The 17840-nt window shown below is 34.4% G+C and overlaps 1 long non-coding RNA gene across 1 annotated transcript in view; it reads left to right on the top strand.

The window, feature by feature from the left end:
• Window positions 1–8228: 8228 nt before the first annotated feature.
• LOC131405648 (uncharacterized) overlaps window positions 8229–17840 on the top strand; it is a 94126-nt gene continuing 84514 nt past the window's right edge. The window contains exon 1 of the long non-coding RNA XR_009219989.1: window positions 8229–8395. This is a non-coding gene — a long non-coding RNA (uncharacterized LOC131405648). The remainder of the gene's footprint in view (window positions 8396–17840) is intronic.

Raw genomic sequence — 17840 nt, 5'->3', positions numbered from 1 at the left:
ATGGCAAGAAGGGCCAGGTGGAAGACCCTAAAACTGCAATCCTTTCCCTGCTAACAGGGTAGTAAATCAGAAGCGATACCACATTCCTGGAAGAATTGCAGATATTGCCTTTAAAGATTGAAAAGGTCCAGGGATGGTGGAACTTATCTTTTTCCCATCTTCAGACATAGAGTGAGAAAAACAAGGGTAGACAATAAATCTGATTTGGGAGCATAGACTGAAAATTACCAACAATATTTATCAAATAACTACTATATCTAGCTTAAATGCTACACTGAGAAATCTAAAACAATTACTAGCATTATGTCTATACTTCATCTTAGTGAGAGACTAGAACATCATTGAGTGAAATAATTATGTCTTCATATAAAATAATTCCTAAAAAGTAGAGGATGAACAATAATGTATTCATTACAAAAATATTATTTGTATGCTAATATTTTTTGCAATTTGATTAAATGCTATCTATGACTGTTTTGTTTATTAAAGGAAGAGAAACTTTAGTTATTTTTCTCTAAAATGCTTAATTATGTTTATATCTGTTCCATAAATATCAATTAGCTCATTTTGGTTAATAAGTTGCTCACATGTTCTATATCTTTACTTGTTTTATTTCCCAAATATCCTATTAATTATCAAAAGAGACAGATTAAAATTTCCAAACATTACTTTGGATTTGTCTATTTCTCCCTTCATTTTTCTCAATTTTTGTTTCATGTATTTCAAAGCTCAGTTACTAGGCACATACAGATTTATGACTGTTATGTCTTCCTGATGAATTGACCTTGTTACCATTTTGAAATGTCCCACCTTATCTCTAGTAATAATCCTTTTCTTGGAGTCTTATTTTGGTTGATATTAAAGTATTCTCTCCAGCTTTCTATGGTTTCTCTTTACTTGTATGTATTTTGTATCTTTTTACTTTCAAGAGATAGGCATCTTTCTATTTAAAGTTCATCTCTTATAGACAATGCATGGTTAGATCTTGCTGTCTGAAAATCAAAGCCTTTAGATTGGAGAGTTTAGGACATTTATATTTAATATTTTTTTGTTTTGTTTGCACTTATGTCTGCTAATTTACTAATTACCTTCTATTTGTAACATCATTTTTGTTTTTTTTTTGTTCTTGTGTATTTTTCCTTTCTTGACCTTTTTGGACTGATTGTTTCTCAATATTCCATTCTAATTTCTCTACTGGCTTTTGAACTACAGTTTTTTGCATTAGTTTTTGAGTAGTTGCTCTAGGCAGGATTATAATACTTAGAGTCCTTAACATAGAGTCCTTGAACATAATTGTAATTGCAAGTTTGAAGCTTTTTCTGATAGTTCCAACATCATGATTATCCTTAGATTTGTTTCTATTGGAACTGTTATTTTCTTACAGTGCAAAGTTTCCTCTCTCCCACCCTCAAGAAAATGCTAATTAACAACCAAAAAAAAAAAAAAAGAAGAAGAAGAAACTGAGAATAAAATAGGAAAATGATACACATTTTCTAAAAATTAACCCAAAGTTTCCAGCTCAGATAACTTTAAAGGCAATTTTCATCACCTTTAAAGTACAAATAATTCTTCAAATAATCCAGCTCTTCCATAATATAGAGAATTGTGGAAACTTTATAATTCTAGCAGACTATGATTTACACAATGAAGCTAACAAATGAAGCTTTTAGCATCTTGAATTAGAAAAGTTAGTCATATTTTCATATCACAACAAATAATCTCTAACATTCACCATCATAGTTAATGGTAAAACATGATAGTCAAGTTGTTCTGGAATAATTCAAGGGTGCCTGATATCACCATTTTTATTTGCTATTATTCATATAATTCTATCTAGTGCAAAAATAAGAGAAATATTTTAAAATTAAAATAATATTGGAAAAGTGACAATAAAATCCTCATTTTTCTATAATCATATGATTATTTTCTGGATAAATCCAACAAATGAACTTAAATATTATTATCCTAAATTAAATTTCAATGAGATCATAACTTAGAAATAGATATACTGTGTTTAGAGTGAACTAAGCAAAGCTTTTTTACCTCACATCTGTCATAAAAATATATTCCAGATAAACATATGTTAAAAGAAAAAATTGTTTGTAGAAGAATGTACCTGCCAATATTTAACAAACTTTATATATATTTGAAATGCCTTTTTCTTGTACAAAACTAAAGGCAGAACCATAGAGGAAAGTAATTATGTAGTTGATAACAAAACAATGAAATATTTATAAAAAAAGAAAAAACTAAAACAAAAACCACCATTGCTAAAGAAAAGTTTGGGGTCATCTCCATGAAGGTGCTAGGGCAATCTGTGAGCGTTTATGGAGCTGTGGAAAAAAGGAAGACAGTCTCTGAGTGGATCATTGAAATTATGTACAAGGAGAACAGAATAAATGAGAGCAGCTGGCTATGGAGACAAAGAAGATGCAGTCCAAGAGATGGGAGGATAAACAGCATCACAGAACTCAAGGGATTGGAATTTCAGCGGGAAAATGTGTTCAAGTGATTTGAAGGCTGAGGAGAACTTCAAGAAAAAGTTTGCAGAATTTGTTGTTGAGAAGTCATTGATGACATGTAATTATATAGTATATTTGGAGATATTTAACTAAACTAAGTAAAATAGACTATTAATTATGTCAATCAACCAAAGTAAACATATTATCAAATTTTATGGTATTTCTAGTTCAATAACACTTGATGAGTATCTTTTCACTGACACTTGATAAGCCAAATCAAATGACAAGTAAAAACCTTGAATTATGGACGTAATTGCAAAAAAGAAAGAACAAGATCAAGGCACATGAGTTTTCATTACATTCTTTAATTTACTTACAATAACTTTATCATTAGCTTTTCTTTATAAAATGGAGTTCTGTCTGTTCTATCTCCTCTAAGAGAAGTTTTAAAAAATAAATCATGGTTGTGAAAATACATTAAAATATTTTTAAGAACTCTGTAAGTATATGGTATCCCTCATATACCTCCAGTTTCTGATTGCTGTGAACCAAGAATGGAATAGAAAATTCCCAAATCTCTAAAAACTGTCAATGGGAGATTTTTGTAGTCCTTACACTGAAATGCTATGTAAAACTTAAATTGTTATGTAAATTTACAGTAAATAAAAACGATTAAGTCAGAGTTTGAAGAAATAACCACAGACGAAAATAAATTTGGCTAATGTTCCATTCTCATCCTTTTTTCATACTATGGCCTAAATTTTCTTTCTCTTTACTGTACTGAAGAGATAACGAATATGAAAAATAATATATCAGCTACACTTTTCCCCCTAAATTTGCTTGTCTTTGCCTGTCTTGGGAAAGTTAAGCCCACTGACTGGATTGCAGGTTGAGCTAGATAAATAAATTGAACGAGAACTAGGTGGTAATTCTGTTATTAAAGGAATAAACGAGTCTATTTACTGCACTTAAATATGCTAATTAACATTTTAGGACAATATATGTTACTATGGTGGAAAAATTGTTAGTTTCTCTAAACCTCAAGTTCCTATCAGTAATTCGGGAATTATCTAAGTTACTGTATTGTTATAACTTTTAAATGAGATAATATATTCATGTTACTAGGGACTAGCACAATGCTTGGCAAAGATTAGATACTCAATAAGTGAGAGCTGCTGGTATTTTTATTGTTCTGTTTTGTTGATCGTAAATTGAAAATTGCTAGTAGTTACATTTAGTTTAATAAAAGCAGCTATTTCCAAAAACTTACAAACACCTCTGCTGAGATACAGACTAATGACATTTTTGTTCCTTGGATATCAGTTTCTTCATTCTTTGAGAATAAAGGGTATTTGCAAATTGTACTAGCTTTTGCAAATTCCAGATAAAGTCCTAATTTAAAATATGTCTTTCTTTTGTTCTCCTTGGGAACGTGACTCGGTTCTACATCACTATCTGCCCTTTCAAATCTCACCCATAAATATACAATAAATACTGCTATCTTCATTTAGAAAAAGTATTATCCTGAATATTGTTATTTTGAGAAATGATTATTTTTAAAACTATGACTCCTTTCTACTGACTGAGTTTGTTGACTGCATATCCAAATATACCTCATGCTATTCTTAGAAGATATTTAAATAGTCAACAATATATTTCATTCATCTGAATTGAAATGAGGTTATGTCATATTTGTAGTGAAGTAGGTCTCATATTTAGGAAAAATAAACTTAAGATTTGTTGTTAGATTTATGGTATCTATTTTACACCCACAAATGTAAGCAATAAATGTATTCCAAAATCTTTTTTTTTAAAGGATAAATCAGTGAAAAAAGAGGTTGGTTGATTTGGTCAAAGCATCTAGATGATCTGTTTAATTTTTTATTTATTCAAGTGATTTTTGTCACATGACTTAAGCCCAATCATCATTTCGTGTATTAATTTGCATTTTATCTCATATAAGAGTGTATCCATTTTCATATTTCATATGCTTCGTATTTCTGTAATACATTTTATACACTCTAGATTATTTTCTATAAAATTTTAGTCTATGCTGTTATTTCTAGAGCAAGATATTTCAAACTACTTATCTTGCTGTTATAGTCATCCTAGTGTCTTAATATCGATTGCTTATACACAAGATGAAAGAGGTTATTTTCAGGGTGTCATTGTTTTAGTGGCCTTGTTAAAACTGCTCAGCAAAAAAGGCCAATCTGAGTGCCGTTTACTGCATTATAAATTGCTTATGTCTTCTATATTGGCATTAGGGACAGATTGAAAAATGGATACTCTAAGGTGGAACTTCTTAAAACTGTAAATTTCTGAGATCCTAGAACATCACACACCCTGGAGAGATCTGTTTTGCCTTGGAATGTAATTTAAAGACTCTGTTGATAATATTGTAGGAATTTCTTCTGCCAAACATTTGTATGAGAAAGAAGGAAATCCCTTTATATTCTTTATGAAATTCAGATGGGAAAGTTGAAGCTAAATCTGAGATACAAAAGCTATAGTTAACCTTTATAAAATATATATATATTATATAAAAGATATTTTTACAAAAATTGGCAACAAAATGTTAAAACTTATTTTACTCTTGATTATAAAATTCGAATAAAGCTGCATTGCAGAGAGGGATAAGATTATTTTTCTCTTTTTGTATATTGATGCATATCTTTGGTATGTCATATTTTTGTATCTCTGGCAGTTGATTATCTTCCTTTCAGAAAGACAAGAAAAAAAATATTTTGTTGAAGTTTACTAAATGTCGCCTCCTCTGTGGAAGAACTAGTGTTTAGTGACTCAATTGAATATGTTGAAGTTAACTTTCAGAGAGTTATGAATAAAATATTGATCCACAAATTGTCTGTGAAAAATTCATTTTATAACATTTTACATAAGCCGTATTCGGTGTATTATTTCTTGATGAAAGTCTTCATGTATCTAGCATTAATTTAATGCAAACTTTTGATCTTGATGGTGGGGAACAAAGTTTGTGTTCTAGAACATTTTATTTCTATTATCTTAGTTGTGTTTCCCTGATTCCTACAAGGTAGTTTAGAGAAACTGTATTATTGTCCCAATTTTACATATTGGGAAACTGAGCTAAGGACCGTCAAGTAACGGACCCAAGCTCATTAAACTCTGTTGGTATAATTCTCTATCAGTTATATAACTGATACTGGAAACTCTTGCTTCTTTTCCCACAGAGAAAATAAGTAATATGCATTTATTTTAAAATGATAATAGTGAGATGCTCCAAAAGCTAAATCCACATCCTGTATATGTTTGTTAATTGTGCTATTTTGTTGGACCCTAATGTTTGTGAGTCCCTTTAGCATCAACTAAAATGATTAAGAAAATAAAATGTTTTAATGGTAAAACAATCCCTATTTCTGTTTGTTCACTGATGTGGAACTGCATCTTTTGCCTTAGAGGTCATGACAGTGTTATGTTAAGGATTATTAAGTATGGAAAATTTTCGAAGGAAGAAAGAGATTGAAAAATATCCCTTGTCCAAATCTCTTCTCTTGTAATAGATGTCTATTGTTTTTGATACCCAGCATCTGTTTAGCTTTCTGAAAACCAGCACTCTGACTTTTTATGTGGGAAATTAGCCTTCTCCCATTAGATCTAGTGATAGAGTTTTTCCATGCCTTATCTCAGCTAAGGAATGGGAATGAGACCTAAGCTGGACCAAACCGACTTTCTTCCCTGGGAATTTGAACTTTGAGCAAACTGAATGTACAAACACTGAGCAAGATTGGAACTTATTCATCTACACTAATTCTTGGTACCTTGAAGACTTACATTGGTTCCCACTACCTACTGAATTACCCTTGGTGTTGTACAGTATTTGTCTTTCTCTGTTTGACTTATTTCACTTAGCATAATACCCTCAAGGTCCATCCATGTTGTCACAAATGGCAAGATATCCTCCTTTTTTATGGTTGAATAATATTTCATGTGTATTTATACTATATTTTCATTATCCATTCACCTATTGATGGGCACTTAGGTTGCTTCCATGTCTTAGCTATTTTAAACAAAGCTGCAGTGAATGTGAGGTGCAGATATCTTTTTGAGTTAGTGTTTTCATTTCCTTCAGATAAATACCCAGAACTAGAATTGCTGGATCATACGGTAGTTCTATTTTTAATTTTCTGAGGAACCTCCACACTGTTTTCCATCGTGGCTATACCAATTTACATTCCCACCAACAGTACACAAGGGTTCCCTTTTCTCTGCATTCTCGCCAAATACTTGTTATTATCTTTTGGATAATAGCCATTCTAACAGGTATGAGGTGATACACTATTGTGGTTTTGATTTGAGTTTACCTTAGATTAGTGATGTTGAATGCCTTTTCATGCCTCTGTTGGCCATCTGTATGTCTTCTTTGGAAAAATGTCTATTCAGATCCTCTGCCCATTTTTTAATTGAATTGTTTTTTTGCTATTGAGTTGTATGAGTTCTTTATATATTTTGGATATTAACCCCTTATCAGATATATGATTTGCAAATATTTTCTCCCATTTGGTAGCTTGTCTTTTCATTTTGTTGATGGTTTCCTTTGTTGTGCAGAAGCTTTTTAGTTTGATGTAGTCCCACTTGTTTACTTTTACTTTTGTTGCTTTTGCTTTTGGTGTCAAACGAGAAGAATATTTCTGAAAAACCCAAGCAGACTTGCAGTTTCTGGTCTGTTATATAAAAATCTTGGAAATCACTACTCCATCCTAACAACAAATAAAACGCTGAACAAAATAAAATATCAGCGACTCTTCTTAGATCCATAAGAGAAGTGAAGTCACAGGGCAAACTGCTGCCCCCAAAATTGGAGAGACTGACAGGCCGATACAGAGAATCATAACTCACTGGAGCCAAACTCACTAACTGAAGCTTCCGCAGAAACCAGTGCCAGAGTAGGGAAACCTGAACTGTGATGAATTTCAGGAGGCTCAGTGTGAAAAGCGGGAGATAAAAAACTCTAACGGGACCCAGTCATCGGGGTGGACCCCACACTTTTGTGAGTTTTGCCTCCTTGAGCTCTGTGAGATTCTCAAAGTGAATATCAGAGAAGGGTCCCCTCATGCTTCCAGGGGGAAGAGGGGAAAAGGAGCCATTTGGAAATATGCCAGATCATTCTGTTCTTCTTAATGAGGTTTTCCCTTGGGAGAAACTGTTTGACCAGAGCCTAACTGCTGGGGTTTTCTCAGAGCCTAGCTGACCTGAGGGAAGGGAAATACCCAAATCTAGCTGGCTCTTGGCCTTCAAGCCCACTCCAGCCATCCTGTCACACCTAAGGAGAGAGGGACTAAGAAGCACCTGTGAAGTTCATAGTCCAGAGGCATGGGCTCACAAAAAGACTGGGACCTAATTATAGGACTATAGAATGCTTCCCATCCCGCCACAGCTTACCACCACATTACTAAAGCCCTATTTATAGTAATGCCCGAGTAGTACCTTTTACCTAGTACATCATGGGCAGCTATCAAGAAAAAAATCACAAGACATACTAAAAGTGAAAAACCGCCACAGTTCAAAGGGACAGAGCAAGCTTCAGAGTGAGACATGGCAGTGATGTTGGAATTATCAGACCAGGAATTTAAAACAACTATGATTAAGATGCTAAGGGCTCTAATGGATAAAGTAGACAGCTTACAAGAATAGATGGGCAATGTAAGCAGAGAACTGGAAATTCTAAGAAAGAGCCAAAAAGAAATGCTGCAGATCAAAAACATTGGATGTTTTTTTTCACAGAAATGAAGAATGCCTTTGATGATTATCAAATGGCCTTTGACGCACATGACTGAGGAAGGAGTCTCTGAGCTTGAGGTTATCTCAATAGAAATCTCCAAAACTGAAAAGCAAACAGAAAAAAGACACTGAAAACCAGAACCGAATATCCAAGGACTGCGGGACAACTACAAAAGGTATAATATATGCATAATGAAATTGGTATAATTTCTTCCTTAAATACATAATTATCTATACAGACAACCTAAAAGAATCACCAAAAAAACTTCTGCAACTATAAGTGATTACAGCGAGATTGCAGGATACGAGCTTAGTTAGCAAAAGTCAATCACTTTCCTATAAGCCAGCAATGAGCAAGTGGAATTTGAAATTAAAAATGCACTATCATTTACATTGGAACTACCCCAAATAAAATATTTAGGTATAAATCTAACAAAAGAGGTATAAGATTTATTTATTTATTTTTTTATTATCTTATTTATTTTTTTCCCCCAAAGCCCCAGTACATAGTTGTATGTCATAGTTGCACATCCTTCTAGTTGCTGTATGTGGGACGCAGCCTCAGCATGGCCGGAGAAGCAGTGCGTCGGTGCGCGCCTGGGATCCGAACCCAGACCGCCAGCAGCGGAGCGCGCGCACTTAACCGCTAAGCCACGGGGCCGGCCCCGAGGTATAAGATTTATATGAGGGAAGCTACAAAACTCTGATGAATGAAATCAAAGAAGAACTAAATAAATAGAAAGGTATTCTCTGTTCATGGATAGGAAGACTCAATATTGTCAAGATGTCAGCTCTTCTCAACTTGACCTATAGATTCAATGCAATCCCAATCAAAATCCCAGGAAGTTATTTTGTGGATATCAATAAACTGATTCTAAATGAAAAGGCAAAAGACCCAGAATAGCCAACACTGTATTGAAGGAGAAGTAGAACGTCAAAGGACTGACAGTACCCAATGTCAAGACTTACTCTGATGCCACTATAATCAAGACAGTGTAGAGTTGATAAAAGAATATACAAGTAGATCAGTGGAACAGAATAGAGAGCCTGAAATAGACCCACATGAATGTAGTCAACTGATCTTTGATAAAGGAACAAAGACAATCCAATGAAGCAGAGGTATTTTTTTCAACAAATGATGCTGGAACAACTGGATATCCATGTGCAAAAATGTGAGTCTAGATACAGACCTTTCACCCTTCACAAATATTAACTCAAAATGGATCACAGACCTAAATGTAAAATGCAAAACTATAAATCTCCTAGAAGAAAACATCCGCAAAAACTTAGATGACTTTGGATATGGTGATGACTTTTTATATATAACACCAAAGACATGATCCAGGAAAGAAATAATTGATAAGCTGGATTTCATAAAAATTAAAAATTTCTGCTTTGTGAAAGACAACGTCAAGAGAATGAGAAGACAGGCCACAGACTGGAAGAAAATATTTGCAAAAGACACATCTGATAAAGGACTGTTATCTGAATATACAAAGAATCCATACAACTCAATAATAAGAAAACAAACAACCTGATCAAAAAAGGGGTCAAAGACTTTAATAGACATCTCACCAAAGAAGATATACAGATCCAAATCATATGTCATAAGAGAAATGCAAATTAAAGTGACAGTGAGATACTACTGCATACCTGTGGGAATGCCCAAAATCTAGAACACTGACAACAGTAAATACTAGTGAGGATGTGGAGCAAAAGGAACTTCTAGTCATTGCTGGTGGGAATGCAAAATGGTACAGCCATTTAGGAAGACAGTTTGACAGTTTCTTATAAAACTAAACATATTCTTACTATACCATCCATCAGTCATGGTCCTTGGTATTTACCCAAAGGATTTGAAAACTTATGTCCACACAAAAACCTGCACATGGATGTTTATAGCAGCTTTATTCATAGTTGCCAAAGCTTGGAAGCATGGCCTTTAGTAGGTGAGTAGATAAATAAACTGTGGTACATTCAGACAGTGGAATTTTATTCAGCCCTAAAAAGAAATGAACTATCAAGTCACGAAAAGACATGGAGGAACCTTCAATGCATATTACTATGTGAAGAAGGCAATCATACATACTATAAAAGACGTACCACTGTATGATTCCAACTATATGACATTCCAGAAAAGGCAAAACTGTGGAAACAGTGAAAAGATCAGTGGTTGCCAGGAGTTAGTGGGGATGGGGGTGGTGTTTGGGAGGGATTTTTAGGGCACTGAAACTTGTATGATACTATAATGGTGAATACGTGTCATTATGCATTTGTCCAAATCGATAGAATGTACAACACAAAGAGTGAACCCTAATATAAACTATGGACTCTGGACGATAATGATGTGTCGTTGCAGGTTCATCACTTGTAACAAATGTTCCACTCTGGTGAGGGATGTTGATAATGGGGAAGCTGTGAGGGGCCAGGAAGGACAGGGGGAGTATGAGAACTCTCTGTACCTTCTACTCAATTTTACTGTGAACCTAAAACTTCTCTAAAAACAAAGTCTATTTAAAAAAAAAGCCCTCAAATAGACTACCCCTTATGTCATATTGTCTACTCCAAGCTGTAAGTGCAGTGGGAAAAGGTTTGGAATTTTCAGCCTCTAAAATGGGAGGAGGCTCTGCCAGCACAGAAGTGTATCTGTTTTATTCATGTTATCATAAAGTCCTTCCTGGTATATTCCCTCCATCAAATCAGGTGATCAGTACTTGGTAGTAGGACTGTGGGAAGTAATATTTTATTGTGAAAAAGAACTAAGGTTTTAGTCAGAAGTCATTGGATCAAGTCCTCTCTCTGTAACATACAAGGCATGTGACATTGCATAAGTCGGGTAAGTTCTCTAAATCTCTTCATGCTCATTTACAGTGTGAGGTGATCTATAACACATGCATTTATGGCACTCGAAAGAGAGAATGCTTATAACTGCTTTTATGTTGAAAATGTTACATAGGTACCACTTTTATTATTTATTTTTTATTCATTCATTTTTTTAGTAGATGTTTGTTGAATAACCACAGTTTACCAGGTGCTGTTCTAGGTTCTAGGGATACAGCAGTGACAAAATGATATCACTGCTTGCATGGAACTTACTTTCTGAGGGGTGTGTGTGTGGCAGAAGATGGGCAATAAAAAATAAATATATCTCATCTGATATTAAATCAAAATATAAACTTTATGAGAACAGGGATTTTTGTCTGCTTTGCTTAGCCATTAAAACATCATCTGACACACAGTAGGCGCTTAATACGTAAATGGTGATAAATGTTATCAAAATAAGTATACCGTGATAAGGTGATAGTGACAAGTGGGTGCTACTTAAGCTGTGGTGGTTGATTTAGTGTCACCTCTTGGGTGAGATGACATTTCAGCAAAGACTTGAATGCCCTGAGGATATCTGGGAGAACATTCCAGGAGAGGGACTAGCATGTGCAAATTTTCAATGTAGGGAGTGTGCTTGGCACATTTGAGGAACGGTAAGAAACCCAGTGTGGCTGGAAGAAGGGAGAGAGTGGTAGCAGTTGAGACCAGATCATGTAGGTCTTCATAAGTCATAGAGAGGACTTGAATTTTATTAACAGTGATGAGTGGATAACTTGAAATGTGTCATGATCTGATACATATTTTTAAATATCGTTCTGGTTGATCTCTTGAGCAAAGGCTGTAGAGGGGTAAGAATGAAAATAGAGAAACCAGTTCTTATGCTATGATTATCATTATTATCACACTGTTTATTTTATTTTTAACTTTTTTTGTCTTATTGAAAAATACTATTCTTTAAAAAATGTCTTCACCCTATGTTCTCTGGGTCTACCAATTTCAAAGGAAGAAAACATGTATTTTTAACCATACCAAAAGCTTTTGCTTTCAATAACCTCAAGCTAATGGGAGGTAAAGAAGTCACTTTGTTTAAAATGAATTTTATTCCCAGAGCCCTTGTTAAATAAAGTATTACTTAATATTGCTTTTGAAATAAAATTACGCTATAAACCTAGGGTGAGGGCAAAATTTTATTTCCAGCAGAACAAGTATTTTATAACAATGGCTGCATGAACATATGAACATATTTTTAGACAAAAACTGTTTACTAAATCATGTAAAAGTCTTAAAACTGCTTTTCAGAAGGACTAGTTCAGAAATGACTACTTATGTAGTGCAAAAACTATCCAGTTTTTATTTTATGGTCATCGAAATCAAAGACAGAAATGAATTTCTGGTTAAGTTTTTAGTTCTTTACTGTGTTAATAAATTGAATATCCTAACACTCATTCTATAGAGCACTAAAAAAGAACAAAATATTCTAAATATTTACTAATGAAAGAAGTCAAATATAACTACTTCTTGACAACTGTCACATGAATATTTAATATGAAAACTATCAGACTAAGAAAAATCACATAAAAATTAGAATGGCTTTAGTTACGTATTTTTACTTTAACATACATTTATAGGATTTATTTTGTTGTTTAAGAGGTATGGGGACTAAGTTGGTTACCATGCTATATAAATTAACAGGTTTTTTAATGTAAGATTTTTAACTGATAGCCATTCATGAAGACTGTGACGCATGGAGCATACGGTAATAAAATATGTGTTCTTGCTAATTCGACCATGAACTTTTCTCTACTACTTTTGAGAAGATAGTACTGATAATGAAAGTTATGCAGTTGTAAAGTGATTAAATGGAGGTTATTACAAGACTAACGTATATTTAACTAGTACTTGCCAAGTGTTGGCTTTATAAATGGAGATGACGTGAGCTAAATATGTTTGTGTTTATAAGCACCTTCTTTTGAAATGAAAGTAGTCCTATAACTTTTTGTGAATGTGTTTAATCAGATTTCCTTATAGCAATGGCATCAGCAGCACTCTGAAAATAGAAATTTTCAGCTGGAGAAAGGGGAGCAGGAGGATGGTTCTTGATTGTGATTAAAATGTTTGAAATCCTGCTCATTATATGCAGATTCAAAGGCTAGAAAAAATAAATATTCTGTTAAATGAATAGTTGGGCTCTTGGGAGATAAATAGGAAATTATTTGAAACAGACACAGAAAATACCGGAAACTTGATGCTGGCTTTCTTGGTGGAGTGAGTTCCATTTCACTGCCCTGGGAATTGAGTTATTAAAACATCGATGAGGCAGGACATTCCCTCTAATATGAAAATGACATTCCCTCTTAAAGCCACAAAAAGCTAAGATCCTGCAAGTTCTGCACACATAATAAAAGGATATGTGTTCCTCCCCCACCCCCCCACACACACCAAAGAAATCTTTCAGCCGTAGAAGATTTCAAATGAGGAAAACTTTTCTGTGAGAATTGTTACCCATAGCTACATTTCAAATGTGTTAGTGTTGAAATTTTTGGTATATACATTGTCTTAAATCCGCCAAAGAAGAATTCCGAAAAGTTCTCAGCTATTATATCAACAGTAATTTTTACTAGTTCGCTAGAATTTTTTTCCTGTAGCTTCTTTTGGATTTTACTCTTCTATCGTCCATTTATCTTAAGTTCGTAAACAGTTTTCGTTTCTGCTATACAAGATCCCCAAATATAATGTTTTACTAAAGATTAACTCCTATTTTAATTACATACATATTAGAAAACAATGTACTAAGAGTGAAAGTAAGCGTGATTACAAAAGAAAAAATAGACAAATATTTTTCAAACCATTTATATGTTAAAGTCAAGAGGAAAGAAAACACATAAAAGTTCAGATCTGGAAAAGAACTAAATGGAACGTCGAGAAATAATTAAAAAAAAAACTACTATTAACAAAAACTTAGTGCATCAGTTAAACAACAGATTGGACACAGCTGAGAACAGAGTATGTTAACTGGAAGCTTATCTGAGATAATGAACTAAAATGCTGTTTGAAGAAATACAGAGGTGGAAAGTAAGGGAGAAATTAAGAGAGATGGAAGATAGGTTGGCAAGGTCCAAACACTATCTCAGAGGAAGTAATAGAATTAGTGAAAGTAAATGTATATTGGCATAGAAGCTGAGAATTTTCTGGAGAATAAAAAGTTAGCATGTTTACAATCAACAAACACAGGAAATCCTTAGCAGAACAATTTAAACATGAAACCATCCTATAAAATTGTAGTGAAATTGCAGAACACAAAAATAAAATACAATGTTACCAAAGATAGTGAGAAAAGACATACTACTTATAAATTAATCTGACAAGATATATCGACAGCAAAAATAGAGTCCAGAATTTAAAGGAGTAACAACTTCAAAATGCTGAAAATGCTAAGATAAAATAACTGTCAACCTAGAACTCTGTATTCAGTTAAATTGTGATTTAAGATTGAGAGTGAAATAAACCTATTTCCATTAAATCAAGACTGAGAGTCTGTTGCTCGCGCGGCATCCCTGAAACAATTATTTGAGAGGAAGGAAGTTGAATACCAAAGGAAGAATGAGATGCAAGTAGGAAAGGTGAGCAAATAAATTAGTAAACCTAAAACTACATGAGAAAAGATGAAAATAGTGACTCATTTGAGGAGTGAAAACAAAGTGAAATAAAAGTAATGGGAAAAGAAGACATGAAGTGAAAATTGTAGTTTTAAAAAAAAAAATCCTTATCACTTCTCACTTCTCCATAAGAGAGATAATTTAGTAAGGAGTAATATCTGCTTAGTCTAGTTGATGTAGAAAGATTGCTGTTTAAGTTGCCAGATTTTCATAGAATATTACTAGGAAGGAGATGTCCTACAGTCTCTAAAGGATCACTTGAATGACCCTCTCAGTTATGTAAATATAAGATCTGCAAGCAATCATTGTAGTGGGAGAGAGGTATGACAAAATCTCGTGTGTTAACAAAAATGCTACCACTCATAACACTACCTGGTCTCCCGAAAAGGATTAAAAACATATCTGCCTGGGGCCGGCCCGGTGGCGCAAGCGGTTGGGTGCGCGCGCTCCGCTGTGGCGGCCCGGGGTTCGCTGGTTCGGATCCCGGGCGCGCACCGACGCACTGCTTGGTAAGCCATGCTGTGGCGGCGTCCCATATAAAGTGGAGGAAGATGGGCACCGATGTTAGCCCAGGGCTGTCTTCCTCAGCAAAAAAAAAAAAGAGGAGGATTGGCGGATGTTAGCTCAGGGCTGATCTCCTCACAAAAAAAAAAAAAAAACATATCTGCCTAGGTGCCCACTGGCAGGAGAGAGTTGGCGAGTAGGAACCCCTTGGTGAGGTTCAATATTATTAGAAACTCTCTCATGGATGTGGTCATCCAGAATGTAGTTCTATGGCCTCAAAATGGAAACTTATTTTGGGCATAATTGGAGTGAATCTGGGCCCAAGTAGTTGTATGTGTGTAGGGTCAGTGGATGAAAGCAGGTAGAGTAGCGTTGAGCCTGGTATTGCTTGTGACTGAGTGGAGAAGTGAGTGATATTTCCAGTTGAAAGTAAACTTCAGATTTATTAACTTAGGGAACCAGTCAGATAGGCACTGTTGGTTGAATGCAAGACAGGAACTATATAACCTTCAGAGACTTGGGCAAACAAGAGCAAGAACTTAGTGGTGAAGGATGCACTGAGTTGTTCAAAAACTATTTTCCACAGCAAAACTTGTGTGAGAGAAGAAATAGCAGCCCAAAATGTTTCATTCTCTAGTTTTCTCTTTGGCATGAATTTGGAAAGGGGATTAGTTCCTTTGGATTTTTATAAGGACAAAAATGAGGTGAGAGGTTCCAAAAGAAAGAAATTGGATGTTCTATTAATATTAGCGGATGAGGGACCCAGAATTTAATGTAAATATTAAGAAGAGAGGTGATTGAATTATTCCCAAGGCTAGTGAGTTGGAACCTACCGGTAGTACTGGAATTGTCTACATTTGTGTATATAATTCCTCTTTATTTAAAGCTATGAGTCTAAATAATTATTAAATTCTTCAATAAAAGGTGGGAAAAATTGAGTTTAGGAGATTTGTTTGTATAACACATTAGCAGGCTACTTGGAAATACATATCACCATTTAGCCTTTGAGAGCTAGAATTTCACCCTCCCTTTGGTTTTAGTTTGGAGGAGGTTATTTGGAAGCATAATTTATAAGCTGTGTGAACTGCGGGTTTTTCTTTGTCTCTCTCTCTGAGCTTTAGTCACCACCCTGGGACTGATATGAGATTGTATAACATCATGTTTATGGAAATGCTCAAAACCAAACTGGTTCATTTTGAATTACTATGAGCAAAGGGTATTTGCCATAATGCCTTATGTAAGAAAGCTGATAACTAAAGAATTGAAATGAGATCAGGAAAGTTCAAAACAAAAATACGTATTATTTCTTTGTCGTGTGAACTTGTTACCATGTTATCTCTCCTTTGTATTTTACCTGAATGACAATCTCATGGCAGGGGGAGGAGAGGGCATCATCCGTGATATTGATGGTTGTCTTATCTTTTCTTAACTCACATTTTCTTCAGTATTCTTATTCATTTCATTTTCTTATTCGTCTGCTATTACCAGCATTTTCTAATTGTAGAAATTTGAGGAGCACATATCAAATGTATATGAAAAATGGAAACTCTAAAAAGAAAAAAAAAACGAGGTGCACTTTCAGCCAGTTATCCACCCACCTCATATTACTAACAGTGCAGAACACTCAATTTTAAATGTAACTCTCCAATTCCACAGCACAGAAAATGAGCCCATGTATATCATTACAATCCCCAGTAGAGATAATGAGAGCATATGCACAGCTACAACTATCTATTGAGATAATGAGATTATAAATACTATACTCCTACTGCTTCCAGGTATAATGAGAAGCTACCATTTTATGGTCATATTTGTGCAATCATCCTTGAGACCAGGAGACAGCAAATTCAGAGATAACCTAATGAGGAATAGAAACAGATAACCATTTATCACAGCCTTTCCAAAAATCGGCTCCTGAAGAAGGGCACACATGGCAACAAAGTTACTGAATACATCACTGGTTAACTAATATCTGCTGTTCTTAGAACACCATGAAAGATGAAGGCATTATTAAAGAGGCAATGACCTGAAATACTCCTTTACAGGGTTAAAGGTCATACCAACAGCTCTCGAAAAAGTGGGGCACAATGAAGAGCCTTCTGGAAATACTCATTTAGTGTATTTCTATTCTCTTTTAAATTAAAGAAAAATCAGTGTCTAACACATTATCAATAAATTATGTTTTTGGCAGTAGCATTGATTTTCTGCAGCCAGAGGATATTTATATCCTCTGGTACATCCACTTTCTTGGAGATATTTATTTGTGTTCAAGAAAGTTATGTGGAGAGAAAGAGCTCCAGGCTCAGTTTGGGGATGAGGTGGAGGATTAATTGCCATTTATTCCAAATTGGAAAAATTTTTATGTACTTCTGCTTAGTTTTGATACTTGTAATCTAATTCCCCACAGTAAAACATCCCTGCATGTAAGAAAAGGTGACGCTAGTTTCAGGATGAGGGAAGTAAAATTTCCACCCTCTCCTGCATGTATTAAGTTGCAAATTTTTAATCTCTGATTATTTTGAGCCTTTGCTAGAATTTTTGAAGTAAAATCTAGATTCTGAATGGTCCACAAAATTATTTCTGCCTACCTAAAAATTTCATGATGCACCACTCACTCCCCTCTCTTTAAGATCCA

The sequence above is a fragment of the Diceros bicornis genome, chromosome 5 (genome assembly GCF_020826845.1).
Source record: "Diceros bicornis minor isolate mBicDic1 chromosome 5, mDicBic1.mat.cur, whole genome shotgun sequence".
Classification (NCBI taxonomy): domain Eukaryota; kingdom Metazoa; phylum Chordata; class Mammalia; order Perissodactyla; family Rhinocerotidae; genus Diceros; species Diceros bicornis.
Note: the sequence above shows the minus strand (reverse complement) of the source record. Positions and strands in the feature narration are given on the sequence as shown.